Below are 20956 nucleotides of genomic sequence, written 5' to 3'. Positions count from 1 at the left end.
GAATAGCCGAAGCAGTCTTGAGAAGGAAAAATGGAAGTGAAGGAATCAACCTTCCTGATTTCAGACTATACTACAAAAAAAAAAAAAAATAGTCACAAAGACAGTATGGTACTGGCCTAGAAATAGAAATATCGAACAATGAAATAAGATACAAGCCCAGAGATAAACCTACACACCTAAGGGCACCTTATCTTTGGCAAAGGAGGCAAGAATATACAATGGAGAAAAGACAGCTTCTTCAATAAGTCGTTCTGGGCCAATATGGAGAACAGTGTGGAGATTCCTTTAAAAAACTGGAGGTAGAACTGCCTTATGACCCAGCAATCCCACTGCTGGGCATGCACACTGAGGAAACCAGGATTGAAAGAGACACGTGTACCCCAGTGTTCATTGCAGCACTGTTTACAATAGCTAGGATTGGAAGTAACCTAGATGTCCATTGGCAGATGAATGGATAAGGAGGTTGTGGTACATATACACAATGGAATATTACTCATCTATAAAAATGAATGCACTTGAGTCATTTCTAATGAGATGGAAAAAAAACTGGAGCCTATAATACAGAGTGAAGTAAGTCAGAAAGAGAAACAGCAATGCTGTATATTAACACATACATATGGAATTTAGAAAGACAGTAATGATGATCCTATATGCAAGGCAGCAAGAGACACAGATGTAAAGAACAGACTTAAGGACTTTGTGGGAGAAGGTGAGAATAGCACTGAAACGTGTATGTAAAATAGATGACCAGTGCAAGTTTGATGCATGACGCAGGGCACAAAACTGATCCTCTGGGAAAACCCAGAGAGCCATGGGGTGGGGAGGGAGGTGGGTGGGGGGTTCAGGATGGGGTGCTACATGTGCACCTGTGGCTGATTCATGTAGATGGATGGCAAAACCCGCCACAATATTGTACTAATTATCATCCAATTAAATTAACTTTAAGAAAACCTAAAAAAAAAAAAATAGGTGGTGCTGGGAAAACTAGACAGCTATGTGCAAAAGAATAAAAGTAGAACACTTTCTAACACCATACACAAAAATAAAATAGATTAAAGACTTAAATATAAGGCCAGAAACTATAAAGTTCTTAGAGGAAAACATAGGCAGTACACTCTTTCACATAAATCACAGCAAGATCCTCTATGACCCACCTCCTACAGTAATGGAAATAAAAGCAAAAATAAATAAATGGCACCTAATTAAATTTAAAAGCTTTTGTACAGCAAAGGAAACTACAAACAAGATCAAACAACCCAGAAAGGAATAAAAAATTTGCAGATGAAACAGCTGATAAAGGATGAATCTCCAAAATATACAAGCAACTCATTCAGCTCAATACCAGAAAAACAACGCAATCAAAATGTGGGCAGAAGATTTGAACAGACATTTCTCCAAAGAAGACGTAAAGATGGCTAATAAATGCAAGAGAAAATGCTCAACATCACTCATAATTAGAAGAATGCAAATCAAAACTGCAATGAGGTATCACCTCACATCGATCTGAATGGCCATCATCAAAAAAATCTACAAACAATAAATGCTGAAGAGAATGTGGAGAAAAGGGAACCCTCTTGCACTGTTGGTAGGAATGCAAATTGACATAGCCACTATGGAAAACAGTATGGAGATTCCTTAAAACACTAGAAATGAAACTATGATGTGACCCAGCAATCCCACTACTGAGCATATATCTTGAGGAAACCATAATCAAAAAAGACACATGTACCCCAGTGTTCATCGAAGCACTGTTTACAGTAACTAAGACATGGAATTAACCTAGATGTCCATTGACAGTTGAATGGACAAAAAAGTGGTATATGTACACAGTGGAATATTACTCGGCCATAAAAGGAACACATTTGAGTTAGTTCTAATGAGATGGATGAACCTAGAGCCTATTTATTATACAGAGTGAATTCTGTCATAGAGAGACAAATATCATATATTATTAACACATAGTTCAGTTCAGTCTCTGAGTTGTGTCCGACTCTGCAACCCCATGGACTGCAGCATGCCAGGCCTCCCTGTCCATCACCAACTCCCGGAGCTTGCTCAAACTCATGTCCATCGAGTCAGTGATGCCATCCAGCCATCTCATCCTCTGACATCCCCTTCTCCTCCTGCCTTTAATCTTTCCCAGTGTCAGGGTCTTTTCCAATCAGTCAGTTCTTCCCATCAGGTGGCCAAAGTATTGGAATTTCGGCTTCAGCATCAGTCCTTCCAGTAAATATTCAGGACTGATTTCCTTTAGGATGGACTGGTTGGATCTCCTTGTAGTCCGAGGAACTCTCAAGTCTTCTCCAACACCACGGTTCAAAAGCATCAATTCCTTGGCGCTCAGCTTTCTTTATAGTCCAACTCTCACATCCATGCATGACTACTGGAAAAACCATAACTTTACTAGATGGACCTTTGTTGGCAAAGTAATGTCTCTGCTTTTTAATATGTGGTCTAGGTTGGCCATAGCTTTTCTTCCAAGGAGCAAATATCTTTTAGTTTCATGGCTGCAGTCATCATCTGCACTGATTTTGGAGCCCCCGAGAATAAAGTCTCTCACTATTTCCATGGCAGATAGATGAGGAAACAGTGGCTGACTTTATTTTTCATGGGGTCGCAAAGAGTCAGACATGACTGAGTGACTGGACTGAACTTTTTCCATTGTTTCCTCAACTATTTGCCATGAAGTGGTGGGACCAGATGCCATGATCTTAGTTTTCTTTTTTTAAAAAAATTTATTTAGTGGAAGGATAATTGCTTTACAGAATTTTGTTGTTTTCTGTCAAATCTCAACATGAATCAGTCATAGGTATACATATATCTCCTCCCTTTTGAACCTCCCTCCGATCTCCCTCCCCATCCCATCCCTCTAGGTTGATACAGAGCCGCTGTTTGAGTTTCCTGAGCCATACAGCAAATTCCTTTGTCTATTTTACGTATGGTAATATAAGTTTCCATGTTACTCTTTGCATACATCTCAGCCTCTCCTCCCCTCTCCCCATGTCCATGAGTCTATTCTCTATTTCTTCATTGCTGCCCTGTAAATAAATTCTTCAGTGCCATTTTTGTAGATTCCATATATATGCATTAGAATACGATATTTATCTTTCTCTTTCTGACTCATTTCACTCTGTATAATAGGTTCTAGGTTCATCCACCTCATTAGAACTGACTCAAAGGTGTTCATTTTTATGGCTGAGTAATACTCCATTGTGTGTGTGTACCACAACTTCTTTATCCATTCATCTGTTGATGGACATCTAGGTTGTTTCCATGTTCTAGCTATTGTAAATAGTGCTGCAATGAACAATGGGATACATGTGTTTTTTCAATTTTGATTTCCTCACAGTATATGCCTAGGAGTGGGATTCCTGGGTCATATGGTGGTTTTATTCCTGTTTTTTTAAGGAGTCTCTGTACCGTCTTCCATAGTGATTGTATCAATTTACATTCCCACCAACAGTGTAAGAGCATTCCCTTTTCTCCACAGCCCCGCCCTCCCCCCCCCAGCATTTTTTGTTTGTAGACTTTTTGATGATGGGGCATTCTGACTGGTGTGAGGTGATATCTCACTGTAGTTTTGATTTGCATATGCTACTGGAGATCAGTGGAGAAATAACTCCAGAGAGAATGAAGGGATGAGATGGCTGGATGGCATCACTGACTTGATGGACGTGAATCTGAGTGAACTCCAGGAGTTGGTGATGGACAGGGAGGCCTGGCGTGCTGCGATTCATGGGGTCGCAAAGAGTTGGACACGACTGAGTGACTGAATTGAACTGAATAATGAGTGATGTTGAGCATCTTTTCATGTGTTTGTTAGCCATATGTATGTCTTCTTTGGAAAGGTGTCTGTTTAGGTCTGTTTCCCACTTTTTGATTGGATTGTTTGCTTTTCTGGTATTGAGTTGTATGAGCTGCTTGTATACTTTGGGAATTAATCTTTTGTCAGTTGTTTCATATGCTATTGTTTTCTCCTATTCTGAGGGTTGTCTTTTCACCTTATGATGATGGAGAAGGAAGCAATAATACAAATTAATATTGTATCCACTGTGTGCCAGATACTGTCCTGTGTGCTTTATATGTATCCTAGTTATTTTCCCTGCAACTGTATAAGTTAATTGCTGCTGTTGTTTTTATTTTGCCAGTAAGGAGACTGAGGCACAGGGGGTTAAGTTACTTAGCCACAGTTATACAGCTAGTACATGATAGAAGCAAATCTGAACCCAGACAGTCTGGCGGCAGGGTCTTCATAATAGAATAGGGGAAACTGGGGATATTTGGTAAAAACACCCAGAAGCTCGGAATAAGGTAAATAGTCTGAGTAATTGGGGCTTCCCAGGTGGTTCAGGGGCTTCTCTGATAGCTCAGTTGGTAATGAATCTGCCTGCAGTGCAGGAGACCCTGGTTCAATTCCTGGGTTAGAAAGATTCCCTGGAGCAGGGAAAGGCTACCCACTCCAGTAATCTGGCCTGGAGAATTCCATGGACTGTATAGTCCATCGAGTTGCAAAGAGTTGGACACGACTGAGTAATTTTCACTTTTCACTTTCAGGTGGATAAAGAACCTGCCTGCAGTGCAGGAGACCCCAGAGATATGAGTTCAATCCCTGGGCCAGAAAGATCCCCTGGAGAAGGGCATGGTAACCCACTCCAATATTCTTGCCTGGAGAATCCCATGCACAGGGGAGCCTGGAGGGCTGCAGTTCCCAGGTCACAAATTGTTGGGCACAACTGAAGCAACTGAGCACACACAGCACACTGAGTAGTTAGAAATGGTGCTGCCCTGTCGTGATAAAGAGACAATGAACAGACTCTAGAAGAGTAATGTTAGAAGGCAGACGGTCCAATTAGAAGAGTGTACTATGAGTTAGGCAGAAAGACAGGGGAAAAGAGGCAGATACATCACACAGTGAGACATGTTTTACAGTTAGTCGTTGGATTTAACCTTGATGAGACCAGGAAGTAGTTCACTTGCCTTGTACACATGAAAGCTATTTTTAAATGCCTGAAGAGCTGGCTTACTCAGTTGAGAAGGAGATTAGCCGTGATTTTCAAGGAAGTAGGGGTCCTTCAACCTCCTGTACTGACTATATTACAGTCAGTTCAATTCCCATTCTACATCCAAGAATATTATAGCTGATGGAGGTGTCAAATCATAACACGCTATTCCCTCTCATTCTATTGTTCCTCTAGGGGGACTTATTCCCCTTCAATCCCCTATCCTTAGTGTGAATGAGATTTACCCCCTGGACCACTTCTTAAAAATACATGCATATATGTGTTAAAGGAATATATAGTCAGTGTAAAAAAAAAATTACCAACAGAAGTATGCCAAATGAAGAGAGAAAGTTTCCCTCCCATCACCATCTTGCTCGCTCAAGAGAACTTCTATTAAAAGCTTGGTTATATGTGAAACTATTGTTACTGATGGAGGTGTCCTGGGATTCCCTCGTGCTTGTTAAGATGGGAAAGATATAGAGAATCACATCCCTAAAGCCAAGGTCCGCTGCCAAGCATGGAAGGAGCTTCATGGGGAGATGTGTGGTCTTCATCACTGGAAGAGTAAGCGAAGAGTTGGTAAAGATGTTAGAAAATTCAAACATTGGCTGTGGTTGGCTGAGTTAGAGGCAGAGGAAGGAGAAAGCATCGAATGACTTTTAATATTGCTTTCAAACCCATAGTTTTGTTTTGGTACCAACAGACTGATCACCCCCAAAGGTAGGGAAAAACTGCAGTGCAGCTTTGACATGGTAACTTAAGTGGAGGACAAAGTGAAAACAGAAAATCCAATACATAAAATCCAAATTTATAGAACTAGTTGTACAGTCTCTAAGTCTTGTCTGACTCTTGGCGACCCCAAGGACTGTAGCATACCAGGCTCCTCTGTCTTCCACTATATCCCTGAGTTTGCTGAAATTTATGTCCATTGAGTCGTTGACGCTATCTAACCATCTCATCCTCTGCCACCCTCTTCCCCTTTTGCCTTCGGTCTTTCCCAGCATCGGGTTCTTTTCCAGTGAGCTCTTCTCATAGAACAAGTTGCTTTGCAGCAAACATTGCACTTATTTTTATAAAGCCTTCTTTTAACTAACCATTTTGGTGTGTACAAAATGTACTTCATTTTTTATTAAAATTTCTATTTACACTTAACCTTTTAGGTCTATGTTTACTGTATAAAATGAAGATGGCACACATTGTTCATTACTCCAAAGAAGGAAGATATTTCAAAGTATCTGCCAGGTTAAATCGTGGTGCATAGGGAGGAAATAATTGAGCTAGATCTCTGCTGCTACTTTCCCCCAGACTCATGATATGAAGGAAATTAAAAGGAACTTTGATGTCCCCTTTCATGAATAATGAAGTTCAACCCATTCATTTTCCAAATGAGGAAAGTAAAACCCAAAGACAGTGTCTTACCAGCTCAGAGTCTCACAGTAACCTAGCTGAATAAACTATGTAAAGTGTCCACCACAATGCCAGTATGTGGTAGATGAAGATGCAGAAGGGAAATAAGGTCATGATAATGATATTATTTCTTCTGTCCCTCTGTCGCTCTTCTGTAATCTTTCAGAGAGAAAGCTAGTGTTGCAAATAATGTACATTGTCCATGCTGCAAACCTTAAGTTGCACAGCGATGGAATGATGAAAGCAGGAGGTCCATACTCCCATAAAATTATAGGCTCTCAGACTTGGGCAAGACCTCTAAAGGTTACCTAGTCCAGCCTCCTTCTTCCTTCTTATGATTTAGTATTTCCACCAAGAGGTTATCTTACCTCTACTTCTATACCCACAATGATAGCAAATTCTGACCTTCCCTTCCCAGAGAGCTTCTCCAGCTTTGGCTGCAAAGAATATAATCAATCTGATTTCTGTGTCAACCATCTGGCAATGTCCATGTGTAGAGTCTTCTCTTGTGTTGTTGGCAGAGGGTGTTTGCTATGACCAGTGTGTTCTCTTGGCAAAACTCTATTAGCCTTTGCCCTGCTTCATTCTGTACTCCAAGGCCAAATTTGCCTGTTATTGCAGGTGTTTCTTGACTTCCTAGTTTTGCATTCCAGTACCCTATAATGAAAAGAACATCTTTTGGGGGTGTTAGTTCTAGAAGATGTTAGTTCTTGTAGGTCTTCATAGACTGTTCAACTTTAGCTTCTTCAGCATTACTGGTTGGGGCATAGACTTGGATTACTGTGATATTGAATGGTTTACCTTGGAAACAAACAGAGATCATTCTGTCATTTTTGAGATTGCGTCCAAGTACTGCATTTCAGACTCTTTTGTTGACTGTGATGGCTACTCCATTTCTTCTAAGGGATTCTTGGCCACAGTAGTAGATATAATGGTCATCTGAGTTAAATTCACCCATTCCAGTCCATCTTAGTTCACTGATTCCTAGAATGTCAATGTTCACTCTCGTCATCTCCTGTTTGACCAATTCCAATTTGCCTTGATTCACAGACCTAACATTCCAGGTTCCTATGCGGTATTGCTCTTTACAGTGTATACAGTCAGCAAAAACAAGACCGGGAGCTGACTGGCTCAGATCATGAACTGCTTATTACCAAATTCAGACTGAAATTGAAGAAAGTGGAAAAAAATCACTGGACCATTCAGGTATGACCTAAATCAAATCCCTTATGATTATATAGTAGAAGTGACAAATAGATTTAAGGGACTAGATCTAATAGACAGAGTGGTGATGAACTATGGATGAAGGTTCGTGACACTGTACAGGAGACAGGAATCAAGACCATCCCCAAGAAAAAGAAATGCAAAAAAGCAAAATGGCTGCCTGAGGAGGCCGTACAAATAGCTGTGAAAAGAAGGGAAGTGAAAAGCAAAAGAGAAAAGGAAAGGTTATAGCATCTGAATGCAGAGTTCCAAAAGAATAGCAAGGAGAGATAAGAAAGCCTTCCTTAGCGATCAATGCAAAGAAATAGAGGAAAACAATGGAATGGGAAAGACTAGAGATCTCTTCAAGAAAATTAGAAATACCAAGGGAACATTTCATGCAAAGGTGGGCTCAATGAAGGACAGAAATGTTAGGGACCTAACAAAAGCAGAAGATATTAAGAAGAGGTGGCAAGAATACACAGAAGAACTATACAAAAAAGATCTTGACAACCCAGATAATCATGATGGTGTGATCACTCACCTAGAGCCAGACATCCTGGAATGCGAAGTCAAGTGGGCCTTAGGAAGCATCACTACAAACAAAGCTAGTGAACGTGATGGAATTCCAGTTGAGCTATTTCAAATCCTGAAGGCAATGCTGTAAAAGTGCTGCACTCAATATGCCAGCAAATTTGGAAAACTCAGCAGTGGCCACAGGACTGGAAAAGGTCAGTTTTCGTTCCAATCCCAAAGAAAGGCAATGCCAAAGAATGCACAAAGTACCGCACAGTTGCACTCATCTCACACGCTAGTAAAGTAATGCTTAAAATTCTCCAAGCCAGGCTTCAGGAATACGTGAACCATGAACTCCCTGATATTCAAGCTGGTTTTAGAAAAGGCAGAGGAACCAGAGATCAAATTGCCAGCATCCACTGGGTCATGGAAAAAGCAAGAGAGTTCCAGAAAAATATCTATTTCTGCTTCATTGACTATGCTTAAGCCTTTGACTGTGTGGATCACAATAAACTGTGGAAAATTCTGAAAGAGATGGGCAAACCAGACCACCTGACCTGCCTCTTGAGAAACCTGTATGCAGGTCAGGAAGCAACAATTAGAACTGGACATGGAACAATAGACTGGTTCCAAATAGGAAAAGGAGTATGTCAAGGCTGTATATTGTCACCCTCCTTATGTAACTTCTCTGCAGAGTACATCATGAGAAACACCGAGCTGGAAGAAGCACAAGCTGGAATCAAGATTGCTGGAGAAATATCAATAACCTCAGATATGCAGATGACACCACCCTTATGGCAGAAAGTGGAGAAGAACTAAAGAGCCTCTTGATGAAAGTGAGAGAGGAGAGTGAAAAAGTTGGCTTTAAGCTCAACATTCAGAAAACGAAGATCATGGCATTTGGTCCCATCACTTCATGGCAAATAGGTGGGGAAACAGTGGCTGACTTTATTTTGGGGGGACTACAAAATCACTGCAGATGATTGCAGCCATGAAATTAAAAGACACTTACTCCTTGGAAGGAAAGTTACGACCAACCTTGACAGCATATTAAAAAGCAGAGACATTACTTTGCCAACAAAGGTCCCTCTAGTCAAGGCTATGGTTTTTCCAGTAGTCATGTATGGATGTGAGATTTATACTATAAAGAAAGCTGAACACCGAAGAATTGATGCTTTTGAACTGTGGTGTTGGAGAAGACTCTTGAGAGTCCCTTGGACAGCAAGGAGGTCCAACCAGTCCATTCTAAAAGAGATGAGTCCTGGGTGTTCATTGGAAGGACTGATGTTGAGGCTGAAACTCCAATACTTTAGCCACCTGATGCAAAGAGCTGACTCATTTGAAAAGACCCTGATGCTGGAAAAGATTGAGGACAGGAGGAGAAGGGGATGACAGAGGATGAGATGGTTGGATGGCATCACCGACTTGATGGACATGGGTTTGGGTAGACTCTGGGAGTTGATGATGGACAGGGAGGCCTGGCGTGCTGCGGATCATAGGGTTGCGAAGAGTTAGACATGACTGAGCAACTGAACTGAATTTCCCAGAGAGTGCATCCTACTGTTGGATACCTCCAACTTTCAGAAAGTTCTTCCTAGTGATGAGCCAAAGCCTATCTGCCCATAGCTTCCACCCACAGCTGTTAAACAAGCAAAGCAAATCTCTTAGCTTCATGAGAACACTCCAGATATTTGCAAAAAGCTTTCCTGCTCCCCCTGAGTCTTCTCTTCTCTTGGTAAATCTCCTCAGTTTTTTAAACCCTTACTATCCTTGTTTTCCTTTAAATGAGATTATGTGCCTCTATCTCATTCAGAGTCTAGGACCTAGATTTGAAAAGAAAACTCAGGTAGAGTCCTCTCAAGTATTCTGACTGGTAGAGTAGACCATCCAGTACCGTCATCTGCTTCATTCCCAATACACACTAGAATGATGATGATGGTTGTACATTACTTATTTCATAATATCAGGTCCGTTTATGTCTGCCAGAAAGTATGATGTGGCACCGTTGGTATCACTAAACTTTTTCAGTGTTGAAGAAACATGAGTCGGAAGCATTTTAAAAAGCGTTAGCTCTTCTGTGCCCTGGCTCACACCTCCATAAGGCTCTGCAAAGGGTAAACATTATATATAGTTGAAGTCTACTACGACTGCCTATAAGACAAAAGGAGTTATGGCTTTTCTGCATTTTCATTAGCCATTCATTGCTAGCTGCTTTGCTTGTTAAAGGAAATATTGATGTTCTCTGGGATTCTGTCTGCACGTGCAGATATATAATTGCAGAAGATGGAGTGGGGGTGGGGATGATTGCCAAGAAGAGATCTGTTTCATCTTCTTTGTTCACATCTGCTGCATGTACAAGACAGAATTTATGGCTCTTGGAGGAAGGGATTGCCTAGCTTGCTTCCCCTCCCCGCTTTTCTGACAGATATCCCAGAGGAATAATACTGTCTCTTCACACTTCTCTCCGAATGAAATAGAGGTAAATGAAAGAGAGCTGGAGGCAGAGAATCAACTGAGAGGCCCTAGGAGTACTTGCTAATTAGAGGGAGTGGCTGATCAATGGCACACTCCAGACCAGTCCCTTTTCTGTCTCCCACCTCCCCTGTAGCTTGTGCTCCATGACCACAGTGGGACAGGTGTTCTGCTTCCAGCTTTTCTGTTTTGATCTCTGCTTATCAGCATAGGTTTCTGGTTTATTGAAACCACGGTTGCTTTCACTGCTAAAGGAGTTCTGTGTTGTCTTAATGTATTTTCAGAAGTACATTTGATTTTTCTGTTTTCCAGTTTCCATTTCTGAGGGGAACATCTCTCCTTTCCTGCTCCTTTCTTTCCTTCCTGCCTATCCCTGCTGTCTCACTGATATGTGCATATAAACCTGCATTACTTGTTTTGTATTTTCCAAGCTCTGTGAGTGTTTGAAACATGGTACCTGTGAACACCCTCCATTTAATCTAGTTTTACATCATTAAATCCCAGACTGTGTCTCAGATTATTTAGCATCCAGATCAAGGTAATAAGCACCAGTGCTTCAGTTTTTACTATAGTAAAATGGAAAGACTGTCCAAGCTGGGCTACTTTATGTCAGAAGCATTTGTAAGATTTATTTTTTTGTTACCTTTTTTGTTTTTGTTTTTTGAGGAGAAGGCAGTGTAGTTAAGAACATAGTTCAGGTTCAGATCCTGACCTTTCTACTGACTGTAATTTTTAGAAATGTATTCAACCTCTCTGAATATTATTTCCTCATTAATATAAAGGGGTAATGATACCAGACTAAGTAATATACCAGAGAGGATACAACAAGATGATGTTATTGAAATACTTAGCACAATATCTGGTGCAGAGTAAACACTTTAAAATATTATTTTTAAGCTATACAATATTAACTGGAGAAGGCAATGGCACCCCACTCCAGTACTCTTGCCTGGCAAATCCCATGGACGGAGGAGCCTGGTGGGCTGCAGTCCATGGGGTCACCAAGAGTCAGACACGACTGAGTGACTTCACTTTCACGTTTCACTTTCATGCATTGGAGAAGGAAATGGCAACCCACTCCAGTATTCTTGCCTGGAGAGTCCCAGGGGCGGTGGAGCCTGGTGGGCTGCCATCTCTGGGGTCGCACAGAGTCGGACACGACTGAAGCAACTTAGCAGCAGCAGCAGCATACAGTATTAATAATTATTACAGTATTGCTATTGTAAATATATAGTAATAATTTATAACTGAATTTCTTCTCAATATGTAAAGAATGTTTTCAACTTTTCCTTGCTTCAGGGGATGAACCATTGTGATTATTTTATCACATTTTGAAAAGATGCTTCCATAGCTTTGTAGATTTTTCTATTATGTATTATCTTCCCCTCAAGGGTTTCCTGAAATACCGGAGTCTTTACATTCTGTAGATTTACACTACCCAGTACAGTAGCCACTGGCTGTATATGTCTATTTAAATTTAAGAGGAATTAAATACAATTAAAAATGCAACTCTTTAGTCACACCAGCCACATTTCAAATGCTGAATAGCCCTGTGTGGCTAGTGGTTATCCATTGGATGACACTGATATAGAACATTTCCATTATCACAGAAAGTCCTATTGAACAGCATTACTTTGGATACTACTAGAATGTGCTGTTGTGCTCTTTGCTTAGAAATCAAAGAGGGTGTGTTTTCTAGGATGTTCACAGATTGCCCTCTTAAGTATTTCAGGGCTCCATATATCCATTTTAAGGATTCAAGTTACTTTTCTTTCCCCAGCCCTAGTGTTGTTAAATATCTTTTGAAATAAATACAGGCACTTTTACTTCTCCTGAAAAGAATGCATTACCATAATTTTTAAAGATCCCAGTGTACAGTAAGGGGAAGCCAAAGGGAGAAAGGACAGAGTTGTCATACAGAGTGAAGTAAGTCAGAAAGAGAAAAACTAATATCATATATTAATGCATATATGTAGAATCTAGAAAAACCTTACAGATGAAACTATTTGCAGGACAAGAATAGAGCCAGATGTAGAGAAAGGACGTGTGGACACAGGAGTGGGGGGGATGGCACGAGCATGTGTGAAAATACATCGCTAGTGGGACCCTGTTGTGTAATACAGGAAGCTCAACTCAGCGCTCTGTGATGATCTAGATGAGTGAGATGGGGGAAGTGGGAGGGAAGTCCAAGAGAGGAGATACATGGATACATATAGCTGATCTTGTTCCAGACAGAGAGGCCTGGCGTGCCGCAATTCATGGGGTCCCAAAGAGTCTGATATGACAGGGCGACCGAACACTAGCTGATTTACTTCACTGTACAGCAGAAACCAGTGCAACATTGTATAGCTATTATATTCCAATTTTAAAAAGTAACTGTAGCAGATACTCAGTTGTGAATATGAGAATCCATAGGGGCTAACTAGTAACAGGAGGTTCTAATATCCTGTGTCCTTTTTGTAAGTACATACATTATGTTAGTCAGGATCTGAGTTTTCCCCCTGAGAAAGGTAGAAAAGAGCAAGTTTTCCTTTAATAGTCCCTATTATCTTTATTATGCACGTTTAAAGCGTAGTTTTTGTTTGCTCTTCACAACCTAGTGAAGCAAGTAGCAAGCACTAGGATGATCATCTCTATTTTACTGATGTTTTTTTGAAAGCACTCAGTGGAGTTAACAACTTACCTAAAATTGTTAAGAGAAAATAGTCTTGAGATTCAAAAAAGGATAAAATTTTAACTTCCAGTTTGTTTTTTTGTTGTTATTTTTATTTTGTTATGCTCTATTTTCCCATCAATCCAACTGTAGTGAAAGGAAGGATGAAGATTCTTTAAGACAACTTGAAAATGAAGTAGTGTTATACAAGATACTCTCAAAGAACTTCTATAGCCTCATTTGTTCTATGACCATGTCTATTCGTGTGTTTGGATTGCTGTAACAAAATACCACAAGTGGGGTAGTTTAAACAACAAACACTTATTTCTCACAGTTCCTGAATCTAAATGTCCAAGATCAAGATTCTCGCGGGGTTGGTTTACGGTGAGGCTTCCCTCAGCTTATAGAAAGAACGCCTTCTGACTGTGTGCTCACCTGGCCTTTTTCTCTGTATGTGTTGGTGGAGGGGTAGAGTTGGATTGAGAGAAAGAGAGAGACCAATCAGTCTCTGGTGTCTCTTCTTTTTCATTAGGATACCAGTCCTGTGAGTTTTGGGGAGTCTTTGGTGGAGACGTGGGTGGACATTGGCCTGCCACGGGGTCAGGGGGACTGAGAGCAGCAGTCCCGGGAGGTGTAGTGTGCTGGTATAAATCCTCTTGTAGGAGGTCACCACTACTCCTACCATAAAGTCTGTACCCTACCATAGTGACTACAGACTCTAGGACTGGGCTGCCTCTGGCCAAAATGCAGAGAGAGAGCACAACCCCATCCATCAGCAGAAAATTGGATTAAGATTTACTGAGCATGGCCTGCCCACCAAAGCAAGACCCAGTTTTCCCCACAGCCAGTCCCTCTCATCAGGAAGTTTGCACCAGTCTCTTATCCTCATCCATCAGAGGGCAGACAGAATGGGAAACACAATCGTAGAAGACTAACTAAAATGATCGCATGGATCACAGCCTTGTGTAACTCAGTGAAACTCTAAACCATGCCACGGCATGGCCCTACACGGCATGGCCCTACACGGCATGGCCCTACACGGCATGGCTTAGAGTTTCACTGAGTTACACAAGGCTGTTGGATCATGATGGAGAACTCTGACAAAATGTGGTTCACTGGAGAAGGAAATGGCAAACCACTCAGCATTCTTACCTTGAGGCCCCATAGACAGTATGAAAAGGCATAAAGATATGACACTGAAAGATGGGACCCCTCAGGTCGGTAGGTGTCCAGTATTCTGTTGAAGAGAAACAGCTCTAGAAGGAATGAAGAGGCTGAACCAAAGAGGAAATGATACCCAGTTGTGGATGTGTCTGGTGGTGAAAGTAAAGTCCAGTGTTGTAAAAGCAATATCGCATAGGAACCTGGAATGTTAGGTCCATGAATCAAGGTAAATTGGAAGCGGTGAAACAGGAGATGGCAAGTGTGAACATCAGCATTTTAGGAATCAGTGAACTAAAATGGATGGGAATGGGCAAATTCAGATGACCAGTATATCTACCACTATGGGCAAGAATCCCTTTGAAGAAATGGAGTAGCGCTCACAGTCAGCAAAAGACTGAAATGCAGTACTAGGGTGCAGTCTCAAAAACGACAGAATGATCTTGGTTGTTTCCAAGGCAGACCATTCAGCATCACAGTAATCCAAGTCGATGCCCCAACCAGTAATGCCAAAGAAGATGAAGTTGAACAGTCCAAGAAGAACTACAAGACCTTCTAGAACTAACACCAAAAAAAGATGTCCTTCATCATAGGGGGCTGGAATGCAAAAGTAGGAAGTCAAGGAGTAACAGGCAAGTTTGGCCTTGGAGTACAAAATGAAGCAGCACAAAGGCTAACAGTATTTGCCAAGAGAATGCACTGGTCATAGCAAACACCCTTCTTAAATTTTAGAGCAATGCATAGAAAGAGAGGAAACAGTAGGATGGGAAAGACTGGAGACTTCTTTGAGAAAATTAAAGATACCAAAGGAACATTTCATGCAAAGATGGGCACAGTAAAGGACAGAAGAAGTATGGACCTAACAAAAACAGAAGATATTAAGACGAAGTGGCAAGAATACATGGAAGAACTGTACAAAAAATATCTTAATGACACAGATAACCCTGATGGTGTGATCACTCACCTAGAACCAGACATTCTAGAGTATGAAGTCAAGTGGCCCTTAGGAAGCATCACAACAAACAAAGCTAGTGAAGGTGATGGAATTCAAGCTGAGCTATTTCAAATGTTAAAAGATGATGCTGTTAAAGAGCTGCACTCAATGTGCCAGCAAATTTGGAAAACTCAGCAGTGGCCACAGGACTAGAAAATGTCAGTTTTCATTCCAATCCCAAAGAAAGGCAATGCCAGAGAATGTTCAAACTACCACACAGTTATGCTCATTTCACATGCTAGCAAGGTAATGCTCAAAATCCTTCAAGCTAGGCTTCAACACTATGTGAACCAAGAACTTCCAGATGTTCAAACTGGATTTAGAAAAGGCAGAGGAACCAGAGATCAAATTGCCAACATTCTTTGGATCATAGAAAAAGCAAGAGAATTCCAGAAAATTTCTGCTTCATTGACTGCACTAAAGCCTTTGACTATATGGATCACAACAAACTGTGGAAAATTCTTAAAGAGATGGGAATACCAGACTACCTTGCCTGCCTCCTGAGAAACCTGTCTGCAGGTCAAGAAACAGAAAAGTTAGAACTGGACATGGAACAACAAACTGGTTCCAAGTTGCGAAAGGAGTACCTCAAGGCTGTATATTATCTCTGTGCTTCTTTAACTTATATGCAGAGTACATCAGGCAAAATTAGGGGCTGGATGAAGCACAATCTGGAATCAAGATTGCTGGGAGAAATATCAATGACCTCAGATATGCAGATGGTACCACTCTAATGGTAGAAAGTGAAGAGGAGCTAAGGAGCCACTTAATGAAGGTGAAAGAGGAGAGTGAAAAGACTGGCTTAAAACTCAACATTCTAAAAACTAATATCATGGCATTTGGTGCCATCACCTCATGGCAAATACATGGAGAAACAGTGGATACAGCGACAGGCTTTATTTTCTTGGATTCCAAAATCACTGTGGCCGATGACCGCATCCATGAAACTAAAAGATGCTTGCTCCTTGGAAGAAAATCTGTGACAAACCTAGACAGTGTATTAAAAAGCAGAGACATTGCTTTGCTATCAAAGGTCCGTCTAGTCAAAGCTATGGCTTTTCAAGTAGCCATGTATGGATGTGAGAGTTGGACCATAAAGAAGGCTGAGCGCTGAAGAATTGATGCTTTTGAACTGTGGTGCTGAAGACCCTTGAGGGTCCCTTGGACTGCAAGGAGATCAAACCAGTCAATCCTAAAGAAAATCAGTCCTAAATATTCATTGGAAGGGCTGATGCTGAAGCTGAAGCTCCAATACTTCGGGCACCTGATGCGAAGAACTGACTCATTGGGAAAGACCCTGATGCTGGAGAAGATTGAAGGCAGGAGGAGAAGAGGATGACAGAGGATGAGATGATTGGATGGCATCACTGACTCAATGGACATGAGCTGAACAAACTTCAGGAGATAATGAAGGACAGGGAAGCCTGGCATGCTTCAGTCTATGGGGTCGCAGAGTCATACACAACAGATACTGAACAACAAGCTCGTAAAAGTCCTGTCTGCAAATAAAGTCACATTGAGGGATTAGGACTTCAACATATCACTTGGGGTGGGAGGCATAATTTAGTTTATGACACTATCTTGATGCAGTTTTAGTATCTTTTTATTTTCTTGTTTACCCTGATTAGTTGGAAATTTGATGTTTGCATGGGACTAAATTTGGCGAATATTGTATTTTTTATTTCTGTGAAGACTGAGGCTTACTTAAATTTAACCTGTGGTACTTACCATAAGGTACTCTGCAACCCTGAGATATTCGAATAAGCAAAAATATTATATGTAAATGTCCTACTTTTCTTGTAATGTAGTCCAGTGTGTTAATACTAGTAAAGTCTCAGTCCTTTACAGGGTAATAAGTGTCCCCCTTTCTCCCATCCCCATTTTACAGATGGAAAAATTAACATACAGAGAAACTGACTTGTCAGAGGTCAGAGCAAAGTATTGGTAGACCCAGGGGTAAATCCCAAACCTTTTAACTTCCTGACCAGTTTGTAGTCTATTGACTATGCAGCCTAGTGGTAAGTATATTTTTACCCTATCCTGGAGGTAAGGATGGTTAAGAGATTGGCAAGGACTGAGTTTAAGGAATTCCCCATTTCTAATTATGTCACTCATTATCCTTTTCTTTTAACCATGATGTCTTTTTGTCGTTGGCATCAATTTTCAAGATTGTGAGTAGAGGTTGGAATTTTTGCTTTTTAAATACCTAGAGATATTTTTATGACAATTTAGCCAGACTAGAGATTATTACTAGGAAAGAAAGAAATGAAAACTTATTATTTAATGAATTTGTTCTCTGTTAGGCACTGTGCTAGACACTTTGTATTTCTTAAATGTCATTAAAATTTATAGTCATTTCTGGAAGGTAATGCCTTCTTTCCTTTTGTTATAGTCACATTTTAATCATATTAGTGGAATTTAGTAGAAAAATATCTTGCAAATTTCAGAGTTTAGATTCTAAACAAAATTTTAGTTTTGTACAAACTAAGAACCTTGTCAGAAATCTTTAAAGATAAAAATATCTATATGATTAAACATAGTTTTCGAGTTTATTATGTCTTATCCCTTGGTTTTTACTTAGTTGGGTTGATTTGTTTTGTCTGAGATTAAGTCAAGCTTGCTCTTCCACTTGACACTAAAATCATGGTGTTTTCTCAGAAACCTTTTCTTCTATGTCTACCTTTGAAACAGTTAGAATTCTTTTAATTACTAAGCAGGTTGAACAGCCAAGCCACATGAAAAACAAAAGTATACTGAGCCTCCAGAGCCAAGGTTCCATGGGCCACTAGGATATTCTCATCTCTCCATCCCTCACCTCCACTTCTTTCCCAGTGGCTTCCTCTTGCTTGTAGATCTGCTTTCTCAGATACAGTGTGCCCCTTCTGACTCTTCTGTGGAGAATAAGTTGGAGTAGGGCAAAAGTAGAAGCAGGGTAAGTTAGCAGACTTCGTAATGGTCCAGATAAGAGGTAATAGTGACTGAAACTAGACTGTGAATCATGAGATTGAGTGGTGGATGGATTGGGATATGGCCCAACAGAACCTACTGATGGATTGAATGTGAATGTAGAGGAAATATAGGGATCAAGGATAATTTCAAGAATTTTGGCTTGAAGAGCTAGTTGATGGAGATGCCATCTACTGGTTTGTGGAGGACAAAAAGAACAGCTTGACAGACGGTGTTCTGTTTTAGCTAAGTGTGAAATATCTGATTGAGAACCATGTAGAGATGGCCTGAAAGTAGTTGTATATATAAGTATAGAATTCCAAGTAGAGGCCAGTGCTGGAAATATGAATTTGGAAGTAATCACAGTGGAGTGGTGAGAAAAAAAAAAAAAAAGCCCTATTAAAATGAGGACATAATATGAGGAAGGGAGGAAGCAATAATTCATTGCCTTTAAGACAACTCTTAAAATAAGTTTTCCCATGAAAGAGAGTAGAAAAATTGAAAGAGCAGTAAGAGTATGTGTGGAATTAAGAGGGGTTGGGGAGAGCATATTTATTGGGTTTTTTTGTGTGTTTGTTTTGATAGGTGATGACAAAGTAATAACAATACTGATGTAAATGATCTGTTATAGAGGAAATACTTGCAAAGTCCTTAAGAAGATGAGAGGAAATGGGATCTGGAGCAAAAATGTAGGGTGGGCTGTTGCTTAAAATCAGAGATGCTTCATCCACAGAAGTAGGAGAAAAGTCAGAAAGAATGATGAATAAGTAGATTCATTAAATTACCAATTACTAACTGAATACCCGCTGCTTACTATATTATGCTTTGGGGACATACCACTAGGCAAGATTAAGTCTGAATCTTCCTGAAATGTGTGGCGTATAGAAGGTTCTCATGTCTTATTTTTGTTGTTCTCAATAAGCCCTGAATTAATGTCATCCCTTAAGAGTGAAGGTTAAGGAGGGAATATTTGGAATATGAAGAAAGTGAAAAATTGTGTTGTTCTTGTTGTTCATCCGCTAGTTCAGTTCAGTTCAGTCACTCAGTCATGTCCGACTCTTTGTGACCCCATGAACTGCAGCACACCAGGCTTCTCTTTCCATCACTATCTTCCAGAGTTTCCTCAAACTCATGTTCATTGAGTCAGTGATGCCATCCAACCATCTCATCCTCTGTCATCCGCTTCTCCTCTTGCCCTCAGTTTTTCCCAAATCAGAGTCTTTTCCAGGGAGTCAGCTCTTCTCATCAGGTGGCCAAAGTATTGGAGCTTCAGCTTCAGCATCAGTCCTTCCAGTGAACATTCAGGACTGATTTCCTTTAGGATTGATTGGTTTGATCTCCTTGTAGTCCAAGGGACTCTCAAGAGTCTTCTCCAGCACCACAGTTCAAAAGTGTCAATTCTTTGGTGTTCAGCCTTCTTTATGGTCCAATTCTCACATCCATACATGACTACTAGAAAAGCCATAGATTTGACTAGACAGTCGTTTGTCAGCAAAGTGATGTCTCTGCTTTTTAAAACACTATCTAGGTTTGACATACCTATTCTTCCAAGGAATAAGCATCTTTTAGTTTTGTGGCTGCAGTCACCTTACACAGTGATTTTGGAGCCCAAGAAAATCCAATACTGTTTCCATATTTTTCCCATCTGTTTGCAAAGAAGTGATAGGACTGGATTCCATGATCTTAGTTTTTTGAATGTTGAGTTTTAAGCCAGCATTTTCATTCACCTCTTTCACCTTCATCAAGAGGCTATTTAGTTCCTCTTCTCTTTTCTACCTTTAAAGTGGTATCATCTGCAGACCTGAGGTTGTTGATATTTCTCCTGGCAATGTTGTTTCCAGCTTGAGATTCATCTAGCCTGGCATTTTGCATGATATATTCTGCATATAAGTTAAATAAGCAGGGTGACAATATACAGCCTTAACATACTCCTTTGCCAATTTTGAACTAGTTCATTGTTCCATGTCCGGTTCTAACTGTTGCTTCTTTTCCTGCATACAGGTTTCTCAGGAGGCAGGTAAGGTGATCTGGTATTCCCATCTCTTTAAGAATATTACAGTTTGTTGTGATCTATACAGTTGAAGTCTTTAGCATAGTCAATGAAGCAGAAGCAGATGTTTTTCTGGAATCCCGTTGCTTTTTCTATGATCCTGCATATGTTGGCAATCTGATCTCTGGTTCCTCTGCCTTTTCTAAATCCAGCTTGAACACCTTGAAGTTTTCAGTTCACATACTGCTGAAGCCTTACCTGATGGATTTTAGGCAAAATCTTGGAATGAGTACAATTATACAGTAATTTGAACATTCTTTGGCATTGCTTTTCTTTGGGATTGAAATGAAAACTGACCTTTTCCAGTCCTGTGGTCACTGCTGAGTTTTCCAAATTTGCTGGCATAATGAGTGCAACACTTTAACAACATCATCTTTTAAGATTTGAAATAGTTCAGCTGGAATTCCATCACCTCCACTAGCACTGTTCGTAGTAATGCTCCTGAGGCCCACTTGATCTCACACTTCAGGATGTCTGGCTGTAGGTGAGTGACCACATAATCATGTTTCATTGCGTCGTTAAGAGCTTTTTTGTACAGTTCTTAATTTGTACAG

At 40.5% G+C, this 20956-nt stretch overlaps 1 protein-coding gene across 5 annotated transcripts in view; it reads left to right on the top strand.

Moving 5' to 3' along the window:
• The window catches only part of SCMH1 (Scm polycomb group protein homolog 1), a 216212-nt gene that overhangs the window by 56451 nt on the left and 138805 nt on the right, over positions 1-20956 (top strand). For 2 of the 5 annotated variants that reach the window (XM_015091897.4, XM_060397445.1), the window contains exon 3: positions 1-20886. This exon is cut by the window's left edge and continues 7591 nt beyond it. The exons of the other annotated variants lie outside the window; for them this stretch is intronic. The gene's annotated coding sequence lies outside the window, so the exon portion shown is untranslated. The remainder of the gene's footprint in view (positions 20887-20956) is intronic. 5 annotated transcript variants of the gene reach the window in all.

Source organism: Ovis aries, chromosome 1 (assembly GCF_016772045.2).
Source record: "Ovis aries strain OAR_USU_Benz2616 breed Rambouillet chromosome 1, ARS-UI_Ramb_v3.0, whole genome shotgun sequence".
NCBI lineage: Eukaryota > Metazoa > Chordata > Mammalia > Artiodactyla > Bovidae > Ovis > Ovis aries.
Note: the sequence above shows the minus strand (reverse complement) of the source record. Positions and strands in the feature narration are given on the sequence as shown.